The following is a 25,303-nucleotide window of genomic DNA, read 5'->3' on the forward strand; positions in this document are numbered from 1 at the left end:
TCTGAGGGTTATAATTGTACTTGTATCTATAGGACGCAGATACAATTACATGCATAAGTGCTGAATGGAAGCAATGACGCTTGCATTGTTGAAAGGTGCTGATTGGCAGGGCAGAATGACTTGCGTCGTTCAGCCCCAGCAGACCTGCTCAGAAGAGAACAGGCCTGAATTGCAAGAGGACAGCGCGAGAACAGGATCAGGTGAGTAAGTTAGGGTTTTTTTTCCTCCTAAAAGTGTAAGTGGCAAAATCTACAGGGGGGACTTTATCCTAAGGGGGCACTATCTCAAGGGGGGCTATATGTGGGGCACAATCTACGCGGGGGCTTTATGTGGGGCACTATCTACACGGGGCTATATGTGGGCCACTATCTTCATAGGGGCTATATGTGGGGCAAATATATACAGGGGGGCTATATGTGAGGCACTATCTACAGGGGGGCATATGTGGGGCACTATTTATGGAGGGCTATATTTTGGGTACTATTTTCAGGAGGCTATATGTGGGGCACTATCTACAGGGGTTATATGTGGGGCACTATCTACAGGGGGCTATATGTAGGGCACTATCTACAGGGGGGCCTATATGTGGGGCACTATCTATGGGTGGCTGTAAGTGCAGCACCTTGTATAGGGGCTATTATCTACAGGGATATATATGGGGGACACTCTACAAGGGGCTCAATGGGGGGCACTGACTACAGGGGCTCTATGGGGGCACTATCTACAGGGGGCACTATCTTTGGGGGCATTATCTACAGGTGTGTGTGTGTGTGTGTGTGCGCGCGCGCGCGCGCGCGCGCGCGCGTGTGTGTGTGTGTGTGTGTGTGTGTGTGTGTGACACAGTGTATGGTGCTATTATAATAAGGGACATAGTGTATAGCGCTATTATATTTAAGGGCGTAGTGTGTGGTCATTCAAACAAGCCAGAGAGTTTAATCTACTCATTTGGTCTCCAAGCTCCGCTAGTGGTGGCTGCAGGAACTAGAATTTTATCATTTAAGGGTGTGGCTGGAAGGACGAGATATGAAGTTTGCTATCATAAAAACATATTTTAACCCCTTAACAACATATGTATTGGTACGCAGAAGAAGGTTAAAGGGAAGTATGTAGCGGGCTCAAAGGTTCAGCTCACTCGATATACAGCGAGTGACGCCTGTGTTATACAGCCGACACCTCACTGCATTGGTGGAATCAAAGACCACTTTGATTCCGCTCATTTAACACCTTAAATGCCGCGCTCGAACACGCCCCCCGCGGCACAATCGGACGTTTACAGTGGTTGTTATGGCCCCCTAATAAAAGCACCCAGGTCTGCCATCTTTGTACTCTTTTAAAGCCCCGCCTCCGGCAGGGCTTCAAAGGAGACTGTCAGAATCACGATATACTGAAATACATTAGTATTGCAGTATATCATGCAAGCGATCCTAGCGATCGCTGCTTCAAGTCCCCTAGGGGGACTAATAAAAAAAAGTAAAACATTTTAAAATTATAATGTTTCGAAAAAACTTAAATAGTAAAAGTTCAAAAAAATCCCCCTTTTCCCATTTTTACCCTAAAGCAATGTTTAAAAAAACTAAAAGTTAACATAACTTGTGTCGCCGTCTACGTAAAAGTCTGAACCATCACAATATAGCGTTATTTAACTCGCTCGGTGAACGACGTAAAAAAAATATATAAAGCATGCATATTGCTGTTTTTTGGTCACCTTAGCGCTCCAAAAAAAGGAATAAAAAGGGATCAAAAAGTCGCATGTACCCCCAAAATTGTATCGGTGAAAACTACAGCTCGTCCCGCAAAATTCAAGCCCTCACACCTCTAAATTGATGGAAAAATAAAAAAATATGGCTCTCAGAATATGGAGACACAAAACATAGGTTTATTTTTTTAATCCCTAGGTGCACCACGACGCAACTGTACATCCTGGTGGCCAGTGTCTTAGCGCACCAGGACGTACAGTTACTGTGCGGTTCCCGATGCACACTGTCAGGGACAATACACTGTTGCCGATCAGCGGCTCATTGCCACTGATTTTGGCAATTAACGACTTAAATGCGGCGATCGATTGCAATAGCCGCATTTTAAGGGTTTCTAGCACATCGGCAAACCTCACAATGAAATCGCGAGGTTTGCCGATGGTTAGCATGGCGACCGAGGCCAAACAATGGCCTCCATGTCTGCCATGTACGGAAGCCTGTCAGGACCAGCCTCCTGATAGGCTTCCTGTCAGAGTCACAGGAAGTCACTGTGTCATTCTCGATGCACACTGTCGGTGACAGTGTGAATCGGGAACCGGGAGGTCAGCTGTCCACGACAGCTGACATTCCACTGTTGCCGATCAGTGGCTCATCGCTCGATCGCCACATTTAGAGGGCTTGTAGCACATAGGCAGCCCCCATGCAATTGTGGGGGTTGCCGATGGTTGTGATGGCATCCGGAGGCCAGACAACAGCCTCCGGGTCTGCCATGTATGGAAACCTATGAGGACCAGTCTCTGGCTGGTCCTCGTAGACTTACTGTCAGAGTGACTATGACGTCACACTGACAGCTGGAATATATTACACTACTAGGTAGTGTAATGTATTCCAGCAGCGATCAGAGCTGCAGGAAAAAAAGAAAGTGCAAGAAGTACAAAAAAAAAGAAAAAAAAAAAAGTTCATAAAAATGTTTTACAAAAGTGATAAAATAAAAGGTTTTTTTTCCTATAATAAGTCTTTTATTACAGGAAAAAATGAAAACGTTAAAGAAAAGTACACATATTTGCTATCACCGCTTTCGTAACGACCCAATCTATAAAACTATAATGCACGTTGAACACGCCCAAAAAAATAAACGAAAAACAATTCCAGAATCACTATGGCTCTCAGAATATGGTGACACAAAAAATTAATTATTTTATAAAAAAGTGATTTTATTGTACAAACGCTGCAAAACATAAAAAAAACTATATACATATGGTATCGCCATAATCGTGCCAACCCGCAGAATAAATTAAAACTGTCATTTATAGCCCAGGATGAACGCCGTAAGAAATAAAGAATTAAAAAAGCCATAAAATAAAGTAAAAAGTGATCAAAAAGTTGTATGTACCAAAAAATGGTACTAATAAAAACTACAGCTCGTCCTTCCAAAAATATGCCCCCACACTGCTCAATCGAACAAAAAATAAAAAAGTTATGCCTCTCAGAATGTGTTGATACAAAACAATTATATATTTTTTTAACAAATAGTTTTTTCTTTGTAAAAGTAGTAAAATATAAAAAAAACTATATACATTTGGTATCACCGTAATCGTATTGAGACGGAAAATAAAGTTAAGTTGACTTTTTTACTGCACGGTGAAAGCGGTAAAAACAAAACCCAAAAAACAATGGAGGAATCGCACTTTTTTCCAATTTCACCATGCAAAGAAATTTATTTTTGGTTTCCCAGTACAGTATATGGTACTTTAAATGATATCAATAGAAACTACAACTCCTCCCGCAAAAAATATGCCCTCACACCGCTCTATTGATGGAAAAATAAAAAAGTTATGGCGTTTGGAAGGCGGGGAGTCAAAAACTAAAATGGAAAAGCAAAAAAGGACCTGTCCTGAGAATGTTAATTTTTTATAAAAAAACATTTATGACCACATGTGGGGTATTGTCGTACTCGGGAGAAATTGCTTTACAAATATTGGGCGGCTTTTTCTCTTTTATCCCTTGTAAAAATTAAAAAATTCAACATTTTGGAGGACAAAAATGTTGATATTAATTTTCACGGCCTAATTCCACTAAATTCTACAAAAAACCTGTGGGGTCAAAATGCTAACTATACCCCTAGAAAAATTCCTTGTTTCCCAAATGGGGTCACTTTTGGGGGGTTTCCACTGTTTTGTTCCATCCAGGGCATTGCAAACGCGACATGGCACCGAAAATCAATTCAGCAAAATCTGCGCTCCAAAATCCAAATAGTACTCCTTCCATTCTGAGCCCTGCTGTGGGTCCAAACAGCAATTTATTACCACATATGGGGTATTTCCATAATCGGGAGAAATTGCTTTACAAATGTTGCGGTGCATTTTCTTCTTTATTCCTTGTAAATATTAAACATTTCTATGTTTTTTCGGAAAAAAGGTAGATTTTCATTTTCATAGACTAATTGTAATGACGGGGTAGGGAGACAGACAGGTGAGCACTAATCTACCCGCCACTCAGTCCCTGCCTTTTTGCACGGCCCGTCCTAGGCGACGACGTACAACTGGGCGATGGTCCCTACACTCAATATGTGCACGACAGACAAACAGTCAAGGGTACACAGAAGCTAAGGGAAATGGGGCAGTTGCCCACGGCAACACAGTGAGCAACAGGCGTAGTGAATGAGCCGAGTCAAACCAGGAGTGTACGAGGTACCAAACGCAGAGCAGGAGCATGGTCAGTAAAGCTAGGGTCAAAATGAAGCAAGGTCAATAATAATAGCAGGAGCAGCAGAGCCAGGAAACAGGACAGAATCACAGGCAAAGACAAGCAGGAAATGAAGGTATAAATAGACCGAGCTAGAACCGCAGCTAGAACCGTCTGGCCAGGCTGTGATAGGTTCTCCCACTCCTGAGCCTACCAGCAGAAAAATAAAAGGACGTTCAAAAAACAATGCACACATAAAGTAGATATATGGGAAATGTTAATTAGTAACTATTTTGCATGGTATTACTATCTGTTTTACAAGCAGATCCATGTACATTTAGAAAAATGCACATTTTTGCAAATTTTCTCTAAATTTTGGTATTTTTTACTAATAAATATTGAATTTATCGACCAAATTTTTCCACTAACATAAAGAACAATATGTCACGAGAAAAGAATCTCAGAATCGCTTGGATACGTAAAAGTATTCCCAAGTTATTACCACATAAAATAACACGTCAGATTTTAAAAAAATCAGCTGTGCCACAAGGCCAAAACAGGCTGCGTCAAAACATATAAATTTGGTATTGCAGCAATCATATCAACCTGTCTAATGAGGTGAATATGTAGTTTTTACCACCTGATGGACGCCGTAAAAAATGGTGTAATCGCTGTTTTTTGCCCATTTCACTCCACAAATATATTTTTTTCAGATTTCCAGTACATTATGTGGTACAATAAATGGTGCCATGAAAAACTACAACTTGTCCCGCAAAAATCGAGACCTCATATGGCTATGTCGATGAAGAAATAGAAAAGTTATTGCTTTTGGAAGACTGGGAGGAAAAAAAAAAATGAAAAAACTCAAATAGGCCTGGTCTTTAAGGGGTTAAGATTTAAACTTTACACCTATTTAGACTAAATAATAAAAAAATAAATAAAGGAATATTCTAACTCTTTTACTACTATAGACCATCACAGTAACAATATTCTTATACTTATACAATATACTTATCTACAGATTTGTCCACCCTTACATTTTCTTACATTCGGTTAAGGACAATTTATTATGAAAAAAATTCAATATAACATTACGACATTATAGCAAAACCTTTGGCTGCAATTAAAATTCAGCCACTGAGTGGCCTCAGACAGACACATATAGAATAGACATCTCAAGACGGAGTAATGTTTTCAAAGCTGGTCATCTCGTGCCACACATCTCGGAAAATGTTGACTTAAGAGGAAAGGTAAGGATGGTCACATCTGTACATATGTCTGTACCATTTAGGGACTTTGTACTGGTGTCATTTGGAAACACCCACACAGATTTAGAAAAAGTCCACCCAAATGAAGCCACACCTACTTTCGTACCACCCTACTACGCGAGGTGCTGAGTGATCAACTTATAATCGATCCAAGGTTTTGTTTTGTTTTTTATTTGAAAAATATTACATACATTGTACAAAATACCAAACAAAAGAATACAATTAATTAATACCCTCCCCAACCCACCCTCTTCCAAATTTCCCCCCCCAAAAAAACAAAAAAAACCTCCTTTTCCCCATTCCTCTCCTTCGCCCTATTCGATAGTAAAGCCCAAAGCCCAGTTTGCATATTCATGGATCCGCCGGTACCTCAGTATTTGAACCACTCCTCTATGTACATTACTTTCTTATATACTTTCTCGTTCTTATTTATCCATTTATCATATCTTAAGCAATTACTACCAACTTCACACCATTCCTTTATCTGAGGTTCTTTTTTTGATAACCAACCCCTCACTATGATTAGTCGTGCAGCAAATACCAATTTATATACCACTACATTTAGTGTTACTCGTTGTTATATTTGTCCTATCTTCCAAAATTGTGAATTCGTATCTATCTACTATATCTATATAATACACTTTTTCAATTATCTCCTAAACCTGATCCCAATATCTCCTGACTGGGTCACATTCCCACAAATCGTGTTCCAATTCACCCTCATCCCTTAAACATTTATTACAGGCTCCGGTCTCCCTACAGCCATTCTATATAACAAGCGTGCTGAATAATACAAACAATGATTTATAAAAAATTGTGTTACCTTGTGACCATTAGCTCTTAGCAAATTATTGATATATTTTATCCCAATATCCCTCCTCTTTACATCCAATAATTCCCTCCCACTTCTTTTTTATATAAATTAGCATTTTTTTGGCAATCTCCCCATTTAATATCTTATCAATTCTTGAGATGTTGCCCCTTCTATTTCCTTGCATGCCCACTATTTGTGATATAATACTTGAAACAGTTATCTTTACTTTATTTTTCTCTTTCGTGGCTACCACCGCACTTACATCTGTAAATACCTCAGAATACAAATATGTGTATTATTTTCTTTTTTAAAACCTCATACCTCTTAAAACATCTCTCTCACAAAATGGTGCTATTTTTGTTAAACCCTTAGCAACCCAATAAGCTGGATCCGGCACTTTTACCACCTCTGTAAGAAGATCATAATATCAGAGTAATATCCAAGGGTCCTTCCCACCCGACTATCTTTTTAGAATGATTCCTTCAAAATATTCCCATCAGTGATCTTTTAGGTGCCATTTTATTTGACTTAATTTCTAAGACATCAAAAATACTTTGTGCCACTCCATCCTGTGCTTTAACTTGTGCATTCAAAAAAATTTATATTTTTCCATTTTATTAGGGAAGACAAATGTGCCGCCAGAAAATAATGAATCAAATATGGTATATCCAATCCCCCCTTCTCTTCTGGGAGTGTCATGATATTCAACGTTATAAAAACCCTCTGCCTGTTCCATATCAACTCATTGAATAATCTATCTTTTTAAATATTTTATCCCCTAACCACACTGCGGAATTGCTGAGAACATACATGATTTGTGGGAGCAATACCATCTTTATTAGAACAATTCTATCTGCCTTTGACAGTAGAAGTCTGTTCCATGTACCGATTTAATTTAGATTTTTTTTCCAGCAGAGGGGTGACGTTCAAATCCATGTACAACCCAGGGTCAGCCAAAAGATTCACTCCCAGATATCTACAGCAACCTCCTGCTGTTACCTGTTGCACTTCTGTCTCCAATCTTAGGCTCAGGTTAATAGGAAGAAAAACAGATTTTCCCCAATTTTTCCCCAAACCCGAAAATCTCCCAAATTCTATAATTTCTTCCGTTACTATTCCCAAGCTCTCCTCCGTGTCCCCCAGAAAAAGGAGGCGGTCATCAGCATACAATGCTATTTTGTCCTCACTCCCCTTCACTCCAAACCCCTCAATCTCCGGGTTTTTCCAAATCTCGCTATTATTTCAATGGCCAAAGCAAAAAGTAGGGGGGATAGAGGACAAACCTATCTAGTACCCCTTTCCAATCTAAAAAATTCAGACGATTTCCCATTCATGCGTACACGAGCACCGGGCTTCAGATACAGCAACCTCACACACTTTAAAAAGTTCTCCCCCAAGCTATACTTTTTTAAGATTTCCCACAGATATTGCCCATCCACACTGTCAAACACTTAACAGCGTCCAAGGACAGTATGGAGTGGCAACCTTCTAATCTACTCACCTGAATATTAGCATTAACTCTTGCAATATTGTTTTGTGTTGACTTCTGGGGCATAAATCCACATTGATCTTCCCCTACCAACGTTCCAATTACCCTTGAAAGTCTTGTGGGGGGACGTGGCCCAGAGCCAAGGAGGCTTGGCACAGTCTGGTAGCATGGGTGCTTTTGGACCCCTGGGTTGCTCCCTCTGCAGGAGCGGTGCTGCGGTGGCAGTGGCTGCCGTGCGGTGCTGCAACCGATAGAGTAGGGATTTACTTTGAAAGAGGTCGCCGTGAAGTGGCAAGTGGGCTTATACAGTTTGATCAAAATGTTAACAAAGAACCTCATGTTCATGTTTTTAAATTATGCCTAGCGGCTCAGATCTACGTATATATTGTGGATTGTGCGGTCCATGTCTAGTTTCTCACAATGCTGCTTACCCTTGAAAGTCTGTTAGCCAGTATTTTTGACAGAACCTTAATATCAGAGTTAATCTGTTATATAGCCTATACGACGCAGGATCTCGTGGATCTTTATCCCCTTTTGGAACTAACACAATACTACCGTAGCTTCACACATAGAGTTAGGTAATTGACCATTGGCTAAGGACTGAATCAATACACCATGTAGTTGGCCACCAAGGAGACCTCATATTCCCTATACACATCTATTGTCAACTCATCAGGCTCTGGAGCCTTATCACTTGCCATATCTCTTATCACCCGTCTTACCTCTTTCAGTTCAATAGGCGATCGCGCTGTTGCTGGCCCTTTAACCCCACAAATGCTGCGGTCAATCACAACCGCAGCATCTGAGACATTAAAAAGAGGGGGCAGCCCCCTCTGACAGCTCATCAGCCCCCCCCCCCACCGCCCCCGACGAGATTGCAGGGTGCCGATGGTTCTTATGGCAGCCCAGGTGCCTAATAAAGGCCCCCAGGACTGCCTTTACTCTGCCTCTGTTAAGCCTGTAAAAATGACAATATACTGTAATTCAGTATTGCCGTGTATTGTACCCCTAAGTTCAAGTCCCCTAGGGGGACTAATAAAACGTGTAAAAAAATATTTTTTAATAAAGTAGTAAATTAGTAGTGAGAACAATGATAAAAAAAATTACAAGTTTTAAAAAAAAACATTTTCCCATTTTTCCTCTAAAGTAATGTGAAAAAAATAAAAATAAACAAAATTGGTATTGTTGCGTTCATAAAAGTCAGAACTATTACAATATACCATTATTTAACTCGCACGGTGAATGCTGTCAAAAAAACAAAAATGAAACTGACAAAATCACAGTCTTTTGGTCACAATTTTTTTTTTTTTTAAAAAGTGATCAAATCGTTGTATGTATCAAAAATGGTACCAATGAAAACTTCAGTTCGTCCCACAAAAATAAGCCCTCACACCGCGCAATCTAAGAGAAAATAAAAAAGTTATGGCTCTCAGAATGTGGTGAAACAAAACAATTTTATTTTTTTAAATAAATAATTTCTTCTTTGTAAAAGTAGTAAAATATAAAGAAACTTATATAAATAAATAATTTAAGTTGTTGTTTATACCGCACAGTGAAAGCCATAAAAAAGTTTTTCAATTTTAGCCTGCAAATAATTTTTTTTCAGTTTCCAAGTACATTATATGGTACTTTAAATGGTGCCTTTAGAATCTACAACTCCTCCCGCACCACTCTATTGATGGAAAAATAAAAAAGTTATGGCTCTTGGAAGGCGAGTAGTGAAAAACAAAAATGAAAAATAATAAAATGGCTCAGTCCTTAAGGGGTTAAACACTACAAGTATCTCCTCACTGTCACTCACATATTCTTCATTACTATTTATAATCCTCATAATTGGCTTATGGCTTTTATTATTACTGACAATATTGGCTAACAACTTTCCTGGTCTGCCCCCTTGGTCATATCTGTTCAACCTCCCCAAAAAATTGGATTCTGTACTTTCTCATACAAATAAGACTTCAAGCTTTCCACTGATTTAACCCACACAACTTTATATTCTACCTCCTTATTTTCCTTCTTCAGTCTTTCCTCTGTTGCTCAAAAACGTCTTCTTTAGCCTACAAATTTCTCTGAATAATACTCCATGGATATAAGCCTTAGCAGCATCTCAAACAATCCTAAATTCCGCTGACCCCAAGTTGCACACAAAGAAGAACACCACCTCCTCCCTGATCTTATCATGAGTTTCTAACAACTTCAACCAATAGGGATTACATTTGAATTCTGGTTTTCTCATACCTCCTCCAAACTCCAGATCTACCCACAATGGGTAGATCAGACACATTTCTCTCACCACGTGTGACTGAACATACCCTTGAAATGCTGATTTAATTTACCATCAAGATGTCCATTCCAGAAAAAACAATATGAGTCCAGCTGAAACAAGTATATTCTCGTTCCTCCGGATGAAAACGCATCCTCCCATCCAAACTCCTGCATTAATTTAAATAATAGGGTTCTTTGGTACTTGGGACTGCTCCACCGTTCTCCACCTGTCCCTCTCCTCATCCATTATGCAATTATAATTCCGAAATATATAAATTGGAATGCCTTTATGAACCAAAGAAAATTGATCGAAATGTATCGGCACTTTAATATTGAAAGGAGGTGGTATATTCAGGAATGCCAGAAGACTATGCTGACCTTCTAGTACACATAACAAGAAAACATATCTTCCCAATGGATCAATGCGTTCCTCAATACCCTATGTACATAGAGTGAAACTGAAATACTGCCCACTTACAGGCTAAAACATATACCTTTTCCTTTATTAAATGTGTCTCTACCAGGCATATGATCGCCCGCAAATATCCTCCCATCACACAAATGACAGCATATCTTTTCAGTCTATCACTCAGTCCACTGACATTACATACCACAGTTTTCAACATCTAATTTTCATAGCTTATATAATGGCCCCAAATCTTCCAAAATTGAAGACTAGAAGACTAAGTGTCACGATCTGTGGGTATGTGGACCCACTGGGTTGTACCGCCGTAGTGGGACAGCAGCTGGCCAAACAGTGTACCAAGTCAATGTCTATATAGTCCAAGCATAAGGGTACCTGTAGTAGTTCAGACAGTAACAATGGCTATGCTCAGATGAGACTTTGGCAGCAGACACCAGACGAGGTGTAACACAGCAGACGTGACCAATGGCACAACATGACTCCAACTTTCTAAGGCACAGGAATAACTGTAGCACGGGATACAGGATACAGGTAGCAGGTACGAGAACACTGGAAACAGGATAACACTAAGGGACCATGTGCAAGACTAACACGGGTAAACAAAACAACGCTCAGGCAATGAGTGAAAGGGCAGAGCTAAAGTCCAGGGTAATCATGGGTAAATTGATAATTATTTTGATGTGCCCTTTAGGGGCAGGCACGAGCATGTGTGCACACCCTACGGGACACAGCAGAACGGAGCAGAAATGAGCGCTGGCGTCTCCTGGGGAGGAGATGCGGGCCAGCACTCACAGATCCATGGCTGCGGCCGTCAGGGGGTCAGTAATCCCGACAGTTTGCGGCCGTGGACGCTACACTAAGCAAGGAGGTAAAGAGAAGAGAAAAAAAAAAACATCCTGATGACCTAAGTTACCTGCCTCCCCAAACCCTACACACTAACACATGTGGTTGCTAGAGGTCATATGTTACTTTACCTAGCGCGTCACAAAACATGCCTCACAAGATTTTAAAATACACCTTCTTGTTACCCTCCACTCCAAATCCTCAACATATAAATTCCAAATATAATCTCCAGCCTAACTCCCTATACCATATGATATTTTGATAGAACTCCTTAAAGCACAGTGAATATCATCCCCACCGATTCCGTGGAATTATTTTTTCAGCCCTAATAACACTATCATATCTTTTATATTATATAATATATCGTGTTATATAATATACCACCATCCCCCCTCTTCCCCAACTTTCACCCAAATCTACTAGCCTACATCCTGCCTTATGCAGTCCCTTTATATTTTCAGAATTGTAAACTTTCCTGTGACCTTAAGCCATTTCAAAAATATACAATCAACCCTCTAGAGTCCTTTGTGAGGATTCCCTAGCCTCCAGCAAGTCTTCCACTGCTTCTGGGGAGAGTCTGCTGGCGATCAGTGACACACAATTAAGCTGGGTATAACATTGCATATTTAATGTTCTCCATTCTTAATCTCCTTCTCACGACAAATAATTTTTCTCGTTGCATCTGCGTGGCCACTGAGTAGTCTGAGAAGACCATGACCTTAGATCCATTAATTTCCTGAAGAGGCATCTCTCTGAATTTCCTCAATATGACTTCCTTATCTTTATAGAAATGTATTTTAGAGATTAAAGGCTGAGGATGTTCGCCTGGGATCTTACGTTTGCCCGGAACTGTATGAGCCCGCTCTACACAAGATTCAGAGACCGCCTCTCTGTCCACTTTCTCCACAATCAATTTTTGGATGTTTGCCATACAGTCCTTATCTTCCATCCCCTCTGGGACACCGAGAATTCTCAAATTTGCTCTCCTGCTCCTGTCTTCCATATCCACTATTTTTAGTTGCAGTTTACAATTCCCCTTTTTGGTGTCTTACAAATCGCTCATTACTTTATTCAAGTTATCTTCTACATTACATTTTTTGCTCAGCATCTTTAACACGTTCGCTCATCTTATTCATTTCGTCTCATATTATTGAACTATAACTTTTAATTTCCCCAATCTGAGGTGTAATATTAGCCAATGCTTCATTGCTTTTGTTAACTGCAGCAAGTATTTCCGCCAACATGGGGCCACTGATCTTAGTGCTACCCCAAGCGCCCTCCTGCTCCTCCTGTCAAGCAGTTAGACAAATGAGCGACAGCCGCAAATGTTAATGTGGTCCTAGTGACTAATAGATCAAACCGAAAAAGGAAAAAAGTCACGACCAGGTAATTGAAAAAATACAAAAAATACTTTATTAGTGTTACTTGAACGCATGAAATAAGACTAAAATACACAAAATAAAATAACCCTCGCAGGGTAAGAAATGGAAGCAGAACGCTGAAGCAGCGGAACAACCAGATGGTAAAACAGTAACAGGATCACCCAAATGTAAAAGTGCAAACAAAGTAATTTTGAACAAGTGAAATGTATGACATATTGCAGAATGGTATAGAATATCTTCAAATATAGACAAGTATCAGTACATTAAAGTATAACATCAATCAAACTGTATACATACACCTGTAAGGTACGACAATGACTGGGAGATCAAGACCCAGGGTCCGCTGCTGACCCGACGCGCGTTTTGCAGAGGTTTCGTCCCCCTGACAGTGATGTCAAGGGCTTCCCTGGGCACAGCACTTAAAGTAGCTCTATGCCCAGGAAATCCTCATTAAGTGAAGGAGCTCCCTCTGCTCCTCCGCTCTGAACTAATGCTGAAGCAGGGAGCTGACAGTTCCTTGCCACAGCATTGGGTTCAACTGTATCTGTGTCCTGAGGACACAGATACAGTTGACAGTGGGATATACCCCGGCCTCCCGGGACAGTGGGATACCACCCAGAATCCAGTACCGTCCAGCTCAATCCAGGACAATTGGGAGATATGGGCAGGGGGAATGTGGCACTACCTACAGGGGGGAGTGTGTGAGGCAATATATACAGGAGGGTTGCACTACAGGGAGCTGTGTGGCCATTGCTCACATGCCACCAACAGACTTCACTCCTTCATGACGTCATGAAGGAGCGCCTGCGAATTCCTCCTTCGGGCTGCTCTCTCTACCGAGAGGCTGTGTGTTTGAGACCTCTGGTTTAGATCAAGGTCATGGTCCAAATCATTAACATCCACATTGCTTAGAACACATCAGAGGATGAATAAAAAAGAGAAAAAAAAATATGGAAAGATCTCACCCATGTGCAGCAGCAAACTTTGTAGGCATCAGGTGGCAGATGGCAGACACGGCTGCAGGCCACAGAATACAGGCAGGAGCCACAGGACATAGGCAGGGGCAGCAAAATAGGCAGGGACCACGGGTCACGGGCAGGAGCAGTGGTAAAATCGCCCATATACCAATGGGAAAAAGTAGGCATCAGGCGGGGCAAATATGGCTGCAGGACACAGACAGGAGTAGTGGAGGCGAGCCGCAGCTGAAGCAGCAATAATGAAGATGGCAGGATGGCAGGGTGGCAGCAAACTGTAAAACATTGAGGCAGGCAGTAGTAGCAAGCTGTATGGCAGACAGGATCGGGAGTGCTCAATGGCAGTGAGTGGGGTGCCTGCATCCCTGTCAGGCTGTGAGGCGAGAGTGGTAGGTACATGTTATAGGGCAGACGGTAGTGCGGTAGGCAGGAGCGGGTGTACAACCGTCAATGGGAGCGGTCTCATACTTCCGGATCCTGTATCCCGGATGGATCAGCGTGCGTGCATCGGCGTGACGGTGTTATGCTAAGTCGTCATCATGTTACATGCTCCTGACTCTGATCTTCTCAGGTTGACACCTCTGTATGTTGTATGTATTGGGGGGTTCCCACTAGGAGACTTTTACTGATGTTTTTAGTTTAAAAAAATACAGTTATGCATTAAAATTCCTTAACATTATTGCCTGTCTGTAATGGCAGGGGGTAGGGAGACGGACAAGTGAGCCCTAATCTACCCGCCACTCTGTCCCTGCCTACTTGCAACGACCCGCCCTAGGCGACGGGGTACAACTGGGCGGCGGTCCCTGCGCTCAGTAAGTGCACGACAAACACGACAAACATACAAAGGAACACAAGCAAGGAAAAGTGGCCGTTGCCCACGGCAACACCGTGAGCAACCAGAGTGGTGAACGAGCCGAGTCAAGCCAGGAGTGTGCGAGGTACAAAACGAAAAGCAGAAGAGTAGTCGGTAAGCCAGGGTCTGTATGGAGCAGGATCAAAAATAGCAGGAGCTGTAGCTGGGCCAGGAAACCACAAGGAAAGAATCACAAGCACCGAGGGACAGGAAGTGCAGGCTTAAATAGACCGAGGGCGGGAGCTAGCTGAGTCTGGCCAGGTTACGATAGGCTCTCCCACTCCTAAGCCTGCCAGCCTGAATGGTGGAAGCAGGAGTCAGTCTCAGGGATGTATTCTCAGGTGCTGACTGATTAGTTCTGGGAGTTAACCCCGAAGCTGTGCCTGGCAGATCCTTTACAGTACCCCCCCCTTTTATGAGGGGCCACCGGACCCTTTCTAAGTGGACCTGGCTTACTGGGGAAATGCAGGTGGAACCTCCTGACCAATACCCCAGCGTGAACATCCCGGGCGGGTACCCAAGTCCTCTCCTCGGGCCCGTATCCTCTCCAATGGACCAGGTACTGGAGGGAGCCTTGGACCATCTTGCTGTCCACAATCCTGGCCACCTCGAATTCCACCCCCTCAGGGGTGAGGATGGGAACAGGAGGTCTCCTCCAGGGAGCCAAGGACGGGGAGCAGCGTTTGAGAAGGGAGGCATGAAACACGTCGTGTATCCGAAAAGACGGGGGTAACTCCAGCCGGAAGGAGACAGGATTGAGGACCTCAATGACCTTATACGGCCCAATAAAGCGGGGAGCAAACTTCTTGGACGGAACCTTGAGACGCAAGTTCCTAGACGACAACCACACCAGATCCCCGACCATAAACAGGGGGTTATCAGAACGTTTTTTATCAGCCTGAGTTTTTTGTACGCTCTGGGACCCCTCTAGGTTTTTCTGAACCTGGGCCCAGACTGTGCACAGTTCCCGATGAACGACCTCTACCTCGGGATTGTTGGAACTACCAGGTGAAACGGAGGAGAACCGTGGATTAAACCCAAAATGACAAAAAAAAGGAGAGACCCCTGACGAGTTACTGACCCGGTTATTAAGGGAAAATTCGGCGAGGGGAATGAAAGAGACCCAAATTGACAGTCAGAGACAAAACACCTTAAGTATTGTTCTAGAGATTGATTAGTCCTCTCCGTTTGGCCATTGGTTTCAGGATGGAAGGCAGAGGAGAAGGACAGATCAATCCCCAACTTCATACAGAAGGCTCTCCAAAACAATGAAACAAATTGTACCCCTCTGTCCGAAACAATATTGACAGGGACCCCATGGAGACGCAGGATGTGTTTGACAAACAAGGTAGCCAACGTTTTGGCGTTGGGTAGTTTCTTGAGGGGCACAAAGTGGCACATCTTACTGAAGCGGTCCACCACCACTCACACCACCGACTTGCCTTGGGATGGAGGCAAATCGGTGATAAAATCCATGGAGATATGTGTCCAAGGTCTCTGGGGAATGGGCAACGAACGCAGTAAGCCCGCTGGTCGGGACCTGGGAGTCTTGGACCTAGCACAAACCCCACAAGCGGCGACGTAGGCCTTAACGTCTTTAGGCAACCCAGGCCACCAATAATTTCTGGAAATGAGGTGTTTGGTACCCAGGATGCCTGGATGGCCAGATAGTGCGGAGTCATGATTTTCCCTAAGTACCCTTAGCCGGAATTGCAGGGGAACAAACAGCTTGTTCTCAGGAAGGTTCCCGGGAGCTGCACCTTGATCAGCAGCAATATCAGAGACTAAATCAGAATCTATCGAGGAAATGATTATACCTGGAGGCAAAATACAAGCAGGATCTTCCTCCGAAAGAGGGCTGGCCATGAAGCCACGCGACAGTGCATCAGCCTTAATATTTTTAGACCCAGCCCTATAGGTAACCAAAAAATTTTATCTGGTAAAAAGTAACGCCCATCGAGCTTGTCTCGGGTTTAGCCTCCGGGCAGATTCTAGGAAAACCAGATTCTTGTGGTCGGTAAGGACCGTTACCTGGTGCCTAGCCCCCTCCAGGAAGTGGCGCCACTCTTCAAATGCCCATTTAATGGCTAAGAGTTCGCGGTTGCCAATATCATAGTTACTTTCAGTTGGCGAAAACTTCCTGGAGAAGTAGGCACAGGGGCGGAGATGGGTGAGGGACCTGGTACCCTGGGACAAGACAGCCCCCACTCCCACCTCAGATGCGTCAACTTCCACGATAAATGGCTCCATTTGGTTGGGCTGAACCAGCACCGGGGCCGAGACAAAGCACTTCTTAAGGACCTCAAAAGCCTGGACAGCCTCAGGAGGCCAGTGGAGGAGATCAGCACCTTTGCGAGTGAGGTCCGTAAGGGGCTTAGCGATGACCGAGAAGTTAGCAATAAATCTCCTGTAATAATTAGCGAACCCCAAAAAACACTGTAACGCCTTCAGGGAGGCAGGTTGGACCCATTCCGAAACAGCCTGAACCTTGGCGGGGTCCATGCGGAATTCATGAGGAGTGAGGATTTGACCCAAAAATGGAATCTCCTGTACCCCAAACACACATTTTTCGGTTTTGGCAAACAGTTTGTTTTCCTGAAGGACCTGGAGCACCTTCCTGACATGCTCAATGTGGGAGGACCAGTCCTTGGAAAACACCAGTATGTCATCAAGGTACACTACCAGAAAAATCCCCAGGTAATTTCTCAAAATCTCATTTATGAAATTCTGGAAGACCGCAGGGGCATTACACAACCCAAAGGGCATAACGAGGTATTCGAAATGGCCTTCGGGCATGTTAAACGCAGTCTTCCACTCATCCCCCTCTTTGATGCGAATAAGGTTATACGCCCCCCGTAGATCCAATTTAGAAAACCATTGGGCCCCCTGAACCTGATTAAAGAGATCAGGAATCAAAGGAAGGGGATACTGGTTCCTTACCGTGACCTTATTCAGGCTACGGTAGTCAATGCATGGCCTAAGACCACCATCCTTCTTCCCCACGAAGAAGAAGCCAGCACCTACCGGAGAAGAAGAGGGACGAATGTAACCCTTGGCCAGGGATTCCTGGATATACACTCTCATAGCTTCACGTTCGGGACAAGAAAGATTAAATATCCTACCCTTAGGAAGCTTAGCTCCTTGTACCAATTCGATAGCGCAATCGTATTCTCTATGAGGAGGTAACACTTCGGAGGCCTCCCTAGAGAAAACATCAGCGAAGTCCTGAACAAACTCGGGTAGCGTATTCGCCTCCTTAGGGGGAGAAATAGAATTAACAGGAACACATGACGTACAACATTCATTACCCCATTTGGTTAGCTCCCCAGTATTCCAGTCAAACGTGGGATTATGCAACTGCAACCAGGGAAGACCTAGAACCAAATCGTACGATAATCCCTGCATCAACAGTACAGAGCATTGCTCCAAATGCATGGAGCCAACAAGGAGTTCAAAAACAGGGGTATGCTGTGTAAAATAACAATTAGCAAGAGGAGTGGAGTCGATACCCACTCCCGGGACAGGTTTAGGCAAATCAATCAGAGGCATAGCAAGGGACATAGCAAATTCCACAGACATGACATTAGTAGAGGACCCTGAATCCACGAAGGCACTGCCGGTAGCAGACCTACCACCAAAAGAGACCTGAAAGGGAAGCAAGATCTTAGTACGTTTCATATTTATGGGAAATACCTGTGCGCCCAAGTGACCTCCCCGATGATCACTTAGACGCGGAAGTTCTCTGGCTGCAATCTTACGCTTAGGACAGTTGTTCACTTGATGCTTGTCGTCCCCACAGTAGAAGCAGAGACCATTCTTCCTGCGGAATTCTCTACGTTGTTGGGGGGACACGGAGGCCCCGAGTTGCATAGGTATCTCTGAATCTTTCGGGGAGGAACGAAGCAACGGAGCTTCGGGAGGCATCATGGGGGAGTCGGAGGAGAAAACACATAAATGTTCATGTTGTCATTCCCTGAGACGTCGGTCAAGTCGTACCGCTAAAGCCATAACCTGGTCTAGGGAGTCAGAAGAGGGATAGCTAACTAGCAGGTCTTTCAGGGCATTCGACAGACCCAACCTAAACTGGCACCTTAAGGCAGGGTCATTCCACCGAGAAGCTACGCACCACTTCCGAAAGTCAGAGCAATACTCCTCAACAGGTCTCTTACCCTGACTTAAGGTCACCAGCTGACTCTCGGCAAAGGCAGTCCTGTCAGTCTCGTCATAAATAAGTCAGAGAGCAGAAAAGAAACAATCAACGGAGGAAAGTTCAGGGGCGTCAGGAGCCAAGGAGAAGGCCCACTCTTGGGGCCCTTCCTGGAGCCGGGACATAATTATACCCACCCGCTGGCTCTCAGAACCTGAGGAATGAGGCTTTAAACGAAAGTAAAGCCTACAACTCTCCCGAAAGGAGAAAAAAGCCCTCCGGTCCCCTGAGAACCGGTCGGGCAACTTGAGGTGGGGTTCAAGAGGTGCGGTGAGGGGAACTACCAGGGTAGCATCAGACTGGTTGACCCTCTGAGCCAGGGCCTGGACCAGTAGGGAGAGACCCTGCATTTGCTGAGCCAGGGTCTCACGGGGGTCCATAGTGGTGTCAGGGACCAGGGGTAGACTAGGTATGGGCTTGTGATTATGTAATGGCAGGGGGTAGGGAGACAGACAAGTGAGCCCTAATCTACCCGCCACTCTGTCCCTGCCTACTTGCAACGACCCGCCCTAGGCGACGGGGTACAACTGGGCGGCGGTCCCTGCGCTCAGTAAGTGCACGAAAAACACGACAAACATACAAAGGAACACAAGCAAGGAAAAGGGGCCGTTGCCCACGGCAACACCGTGAGCAACCAGAGTGGTGAACGAGCCGAGTCAAGCCAGGAGTGTGCGAGGTACAAAACGAAAAGCAGAAGAGTAGTCGGTAAGCCAGGGTCTGTATGGAGCAGGATCAAAAATAGCAGGAGCTGTAGCTGGGCCAGGAAACCACAAGGAAAGAATCACAAGCACCGAGGGACAGGAAGTGCAGGCTTAAATAGACCGAGGGCGGGAGCTAGCTGAGTCTGGCCAGGTTACGATAGGCTCTCCCACTCCTAAGCCTGCCAGCCTGAATGGTGGAAGCAGGAGTCAGTCTCAGGGATGTATTCTCAGGTGCTGACTGATTAGTTCTGAGAGTTAACCCCGAAGCTGTGCCTGGCAGATCCTTTACACTGTCCCTAGTCTAAACATGACGGACATCTATTACCTGTCAAGGGGCATTGTTCCCTATAGGGTCTTAGTGATGGCAGCCATAGGGCATTTTTCAATTAAGTACCTGCCTGCCATAGCAACCCATCAGCACCCTGTAATCGTGTCACAGAGGCTATGGGAATGTCCTTCCTTTGTCAACACCCATAGGTGCATGCAGGAGCTATTGACTGCATCCTTAAACGGCTGGGATCGGAGTTATCTCTAATCCAATCTATTACTGCAGAATGTTAGTTGGAGTTTAACCTGCTCGGTAGACGCAGTTAAACAAAAAATTTCAATGCCAAATCGCATTTTTCATCACCTCATCTCCCACAAATAATGAAATCAATAGTGATCAAAAAGTCTTATGTACCAATAAAAACTACAGCTCGCCCAGCAAACAAATAAAAAAGTTATGGCTCTCAGAATGTGGCGGCACAAAATAAATTGTACTTTTAACAATTAGTTTCTTCCTTGTAAAATTAGTAAAACATGAAAAGAACGATATAAATTTGGTATCGGCGTAATCATATTGACCTACAGAATAAAGTTAACATGCCATTTTTACCGCATGATAAACGTCGTACAAATGATTTTTAAAAAAAAAACTATGGAGGAATCACAGGTTTTTTTTACACATAGAATTTTTTTCCAATTTCCCAGGACATTTTATGGTACAATAAATGGTGCCATGAAAAACGACAACTTGTCCCGAAAACAGAAAGCTCTCTATGTCGACGGAAAAATAAAAAAGTCATGGCTTTTGTAAGGAGGAAAAAGCAAATATGAAAAAAATGAAGAGAGAAGGGGTTAAGAAACAAAAAGAAAAGAAGTTAAGGGTCTTGAGTTTGGGGTGTAAAGAAGCATTTTCTGTAATATTTTTGAAAGAGTCAGTAACAACTACTGTACTATCTGACGCGACAGCGCAACCTGGTTTATCCAATACTTCAACTTGCTTCCGTCTTAATTTAAAACATAAGGCGGAAATGTGTTTTGTCAACTAAGAAAAATGTGGCCGAGCATAATCCCATTAAATTAAGGGAAAAAGAAAACTTGCGGCAGACTTTGTAGAAGCCGGTCCTCACAGTGTAAACAGATTTTTTTTTTAGGCAAAATGCTAAACATGATAAATGGCAACAGGAGATCAAATGTTAATGACTTTTAAATGTCCATTTGTTTCCGAGTCTCTCTGTGCGGAGAAATGACATATAACTGCGGAGGGATAGGAACTCTCACTTAAATGATCCCAGAATTATGCAGCAACTGTTGAAGTGATCATCCCGGCTAGAATTTTTATTGCACTGGTGTTTAGTTGTACATTTCCTTATATAGAAAATAAGAGAAACAGATGGGAAGAGTAATGTTCTACGCCGGGACGTTTAGCGCAAATTCTTTCTCTGCTTTTTGTATGGCCATTATGGGCTTCTGACAAGTCTGCATTCCCTTGTAGCATGCACTCTGTATTATCAGATAGTAGTGACATTCATAGTCGCTCTGTGTTGACAGCATTTTTATGAAAAGTAGTAAAACCACAAGACAGAGGACCTGCTCAGCGTTTCTCACGCAATGATGCGCCACAACTTATATTTAAAATGGTTCTACCCATTAAAATAAAGTATTCTCCATGACATTTCTTTACTTTAGGGGAAGTGGTGTCTCCAGGAGACAGTGATCTGGGTTCTACTTAGGACTGGGCAAGTTATTTATATATCACACTTATAGCTGTCATGTATATGCTATGAAATTTAACACTTTCCTAACTAAGAGTATGTTCCCACAGGCAGGATACACTGCAGATTTTCTGCAACAGAATATCTGCAGTGGAATCTCGATAAACCACAAATTAGTCACAGAAATCGGCTGCAAATAGTGAGTTTTTTATGCGCATATTGCTGCGGACTTCCCGCAGTGGTTTTACCTGCCGTTTTAGGCTATGTTCACACAGGGTGGATACGCTGCATAAAAGTACACAGTGTATCCGCCCTGGTCAAGCCGAAATACCGCACCAATTTGTGGTGCATTTTTTCAGCCGGCATGTCCGCTGCAGAAAACAGCAGGTAAAAAAAGAAAAAAAAGGGGTCTATACTCACCCGTAGCCACAGAGACACGTCTCGTTGACGTCCTACAGCACCGCCTCCTAAGATGACGTTTCATCCCATGTGACCGCTGCAGCCTGTGATTGGCTGCAGAAGTCACATCGAATGAAACGTCACCCCAGGAGGCCGGACTGAAGAACGTCAAAGGGACACGTCGCCATGGCTACGGTAAGCATAATTTTTTTTTATTGCGTTTTTTGGGGTGGAATCGCAGCTTTTCCACTGCAAAAATCGCAACGTCTTCTATTTGTTGTGGGTTTTTACCTCTCATTGAATTCAATGGGGTAAACCCGCAACAGAAAATCAGTGATTCCACAACACAAATTGACATGCTACGGATTAAAATACCGCACCGCAGGTCAATTTATGAACGGTTTTTCAACGTGATTTTTATGCAGCGTGTGGGTGTAATTTGTTCAAATCTCATCCGCACCGCTGCTACCGTGTTACGCTCCAGATTTTCCGCAATTAAATACATTGCGTAAAATCCGCAGTGTTTATGCTACGTGTGAACTGACCCTTAGGGTATGTTCACATGGCTTATTTTCAGCCGTTTTTTGGGTCGTAAATGCCCCGAAAGACGGCTGAAAATACGGAGGCTCAATGCCTCCAAACATCTTCCCATTGATTTCAATGGGAAAAACTGCGTTTCGTTCCGACAGGGCGTTTTTTGACGCGGCCGTTTGAAAAGATGGCGCGTAAAAATACGCCCCGTAAAAATAAGTGCATGTCACTTCTTCAGCCGTTTCTGGAGCCGTTTTTCATTGTCTCAATAAAAAAAAAGCTCCAAAAACGTCCATAAAAAAACACTTGATGCTTTAAAAACGGCTGAATATCAAAGGCTGTGTTCCCTTGAAAACAGCTCCGTATTTTACAGCGGTTTTTAGTTTAGCGAGTGAACTGTGGTGCTTACTTGGATTCTGCTGTGGAATAGATGTACAACAAGCAACACAACTCATATTTAGTGCAGAATTTATGCTCCTCATTGAAGTCTATGGGCACAGCATCTCCGCACAGAATACGCAGCATATACGGACATGCTGCTGAGATGAACGTCACGCCGCAGAATTCATTCTGAATGACTTTTCTGCAATTTATTTCCACACCGTGTGCCTGAGATTTGCAAAATCTCATCCACTTTGCTGCTATTGTAAATAAGGCAGAATTTCTTCATAGAATTCCATTGTGGAAATTCAGCAGTGTTTACGCTACATGGGAACTAAGGCCAAGATCACACACAGTTTTGTTGCAGTTTTTGGCTGTTTTTTAACGAAAGCCAGAAGTGGATCCATTAGGCTATATTCACACACTTAAAAACGGCTGAAAATACGGAGCTGTTTTCAAGGGAAAACAGCCACTGATTTTCAGCTGTTTTTTCAGCAATTAGCGTTTTTTGCGGCGTTTTTTACAGCCGTTTTTGGAGATGTTTTTCTATTGAGTCAATGAAAAACGGCTCCAAAAACGGCTCAAGAAGTGACATGCACTTCTTTTTACAAGGCGTTTTTTTACGCGCCGTTTTTAAAAATGGCCACGTAAAAAATGCCCCATGGGAACGGAACGCCGTTTTTTCCATTGAAATCAATGGGCAGATGTTTGGAGGCATTCAGCTCCGAATTTTAGCAGTTTTTCAGGGCGTTTACAGCCCGAAAAATGGATGAAAATAGCCCGTGTGAACATACCCTAAGGAACAAAAAGTATAAAGAAAAAACGGATGTACTATATACTTTTCTTTTGTATCCACTCCTGTGTTTGGCTCAAAAACCTGGGCCAAAAACCGCCACAAAAACTGCATCAAAACTATATGTGTGATCCTAGCCTCAGGGTTCTTGTACGATCTATATGGGTTTGTTATGGTGTATGGCAGTGGATGGCGGGTTTGGGGGGTGTTTGGAGTTGGTTAAAATTTGTGGGGGAGGGATTCATAGCGGGTATGGTCCCTCCCAAATTTATACATTATGGGGGATCTGGCTTATTTGGACTCCTGCTGGATGGGGTCCCAAGGAGCAAAAGAAGTACATTTTAGCCAACTGTGGTTGGTCGCGCTGCCCCAGAGCCTGTGTTAGGACGGATGGTGCTAAAATAGGGATATGGGCAGAGTGGCGCCAGATCCTTTTCTTAGCTTCAAGGACCTTCCCAAATTTTCCGTAGGGTTGAATGGTTTCACGTGAATGTTTTTTGGGTATTTATTTTTTACTTGTTTGTTAATAAAATGGCTGCTGTTTCTAATTCATTCCAACTGTAAGTCTCTGTGTCATTATTGAGGGGAGCAGAGACATGAGCTGGGGTGGAATTGGTACAGTGGTTAGAAAATGGGAAAGCAGAACCAAACTCTAATATCCCTTATCATGGCATATGAAACGCCATTAATAAATTCCCCCAATAATGTGAAATGCAGATGGTTCTCGATCCAGAAAAGTTCTCTACCCCCTACCAATCTGATAACCATAATAATCTTTTTTATTACCAGCGCATTTATCAGGAAAGTAAAATTACAGCTGGGAATACACATAATGATTCTGTTCTCCATACTAGGGGTGAACATACTGCCAGTGGGGTATGTAGGGGTGGTCACTGAACATACCACCTCGACATCAGATAGGAGCGGGACTTACTGACAATATTTAGACGTGGTCTTGCAATATCCTGTGCTTGACCTCACAAGTCAGCAGGAGATAACTCTCAGTCAGCACTTAGCAAAAATCAGGTAAGTGTGAGTGACTGATGTGTAATGTGACATGAATGTATATTGCATGTGCGGTGATAGTCCAGTATACGAGTGGGGTGTGTGCGGCAGGTCTCCTGTGTGTGAGTGGCGTATGGGCAGAATGTGTCCTATGAGTAAGTGGAACTTGTGCAGCATGTTTCCACCGTGTGAGTGGAATGCGTGTGGGCCACATGTCATATGTGTAAGTGGTACATGTGATCCAAGTGATCCATAGATCATATGTGTGTCCTACGTGTCAGTGGGACGAGTATATTTTCTTTTTAATTATATATAGGATGACTACATTAGTCCCGTGGTTTTGTTGGTGTTAAAGACAGGGGGGTCCACATATTTCTTGCACAGCGGCCCTTCATCATTGTCTCGGCCCTGCATAGATTTTCGCTACAATTGGAACAATTTATACTGATGAATCTTTCTCATTTTTACTAAATAAAACACATCTCTTCCGAATGATGAGGCCCTCGCTACATTATTCTGTGTGCTCAGACTGCGCTATGGATCTGCAATACATGTGACACGGATCACGAATATCGCCATGTTGTAAGGGGCCTAAAGATGTATTTAATGTCTTACA

Source organism: Rhinoderma darwinii, chromosome 1 (assembly GCF_050947455.1).
Source record: "Rhinoderma darwinii isolate aRhiDar2 chromosome 1, aRhiDar2.hap1, whole genome shotgun sequence".
In the NCBI taxonomy this organism is placed as follows: Eukaryota; Metazoa; Chordata; class Amphibia; order Anura; family Rhinodermatidae; genus Rhinoderma; species Rhinoderma darwinii.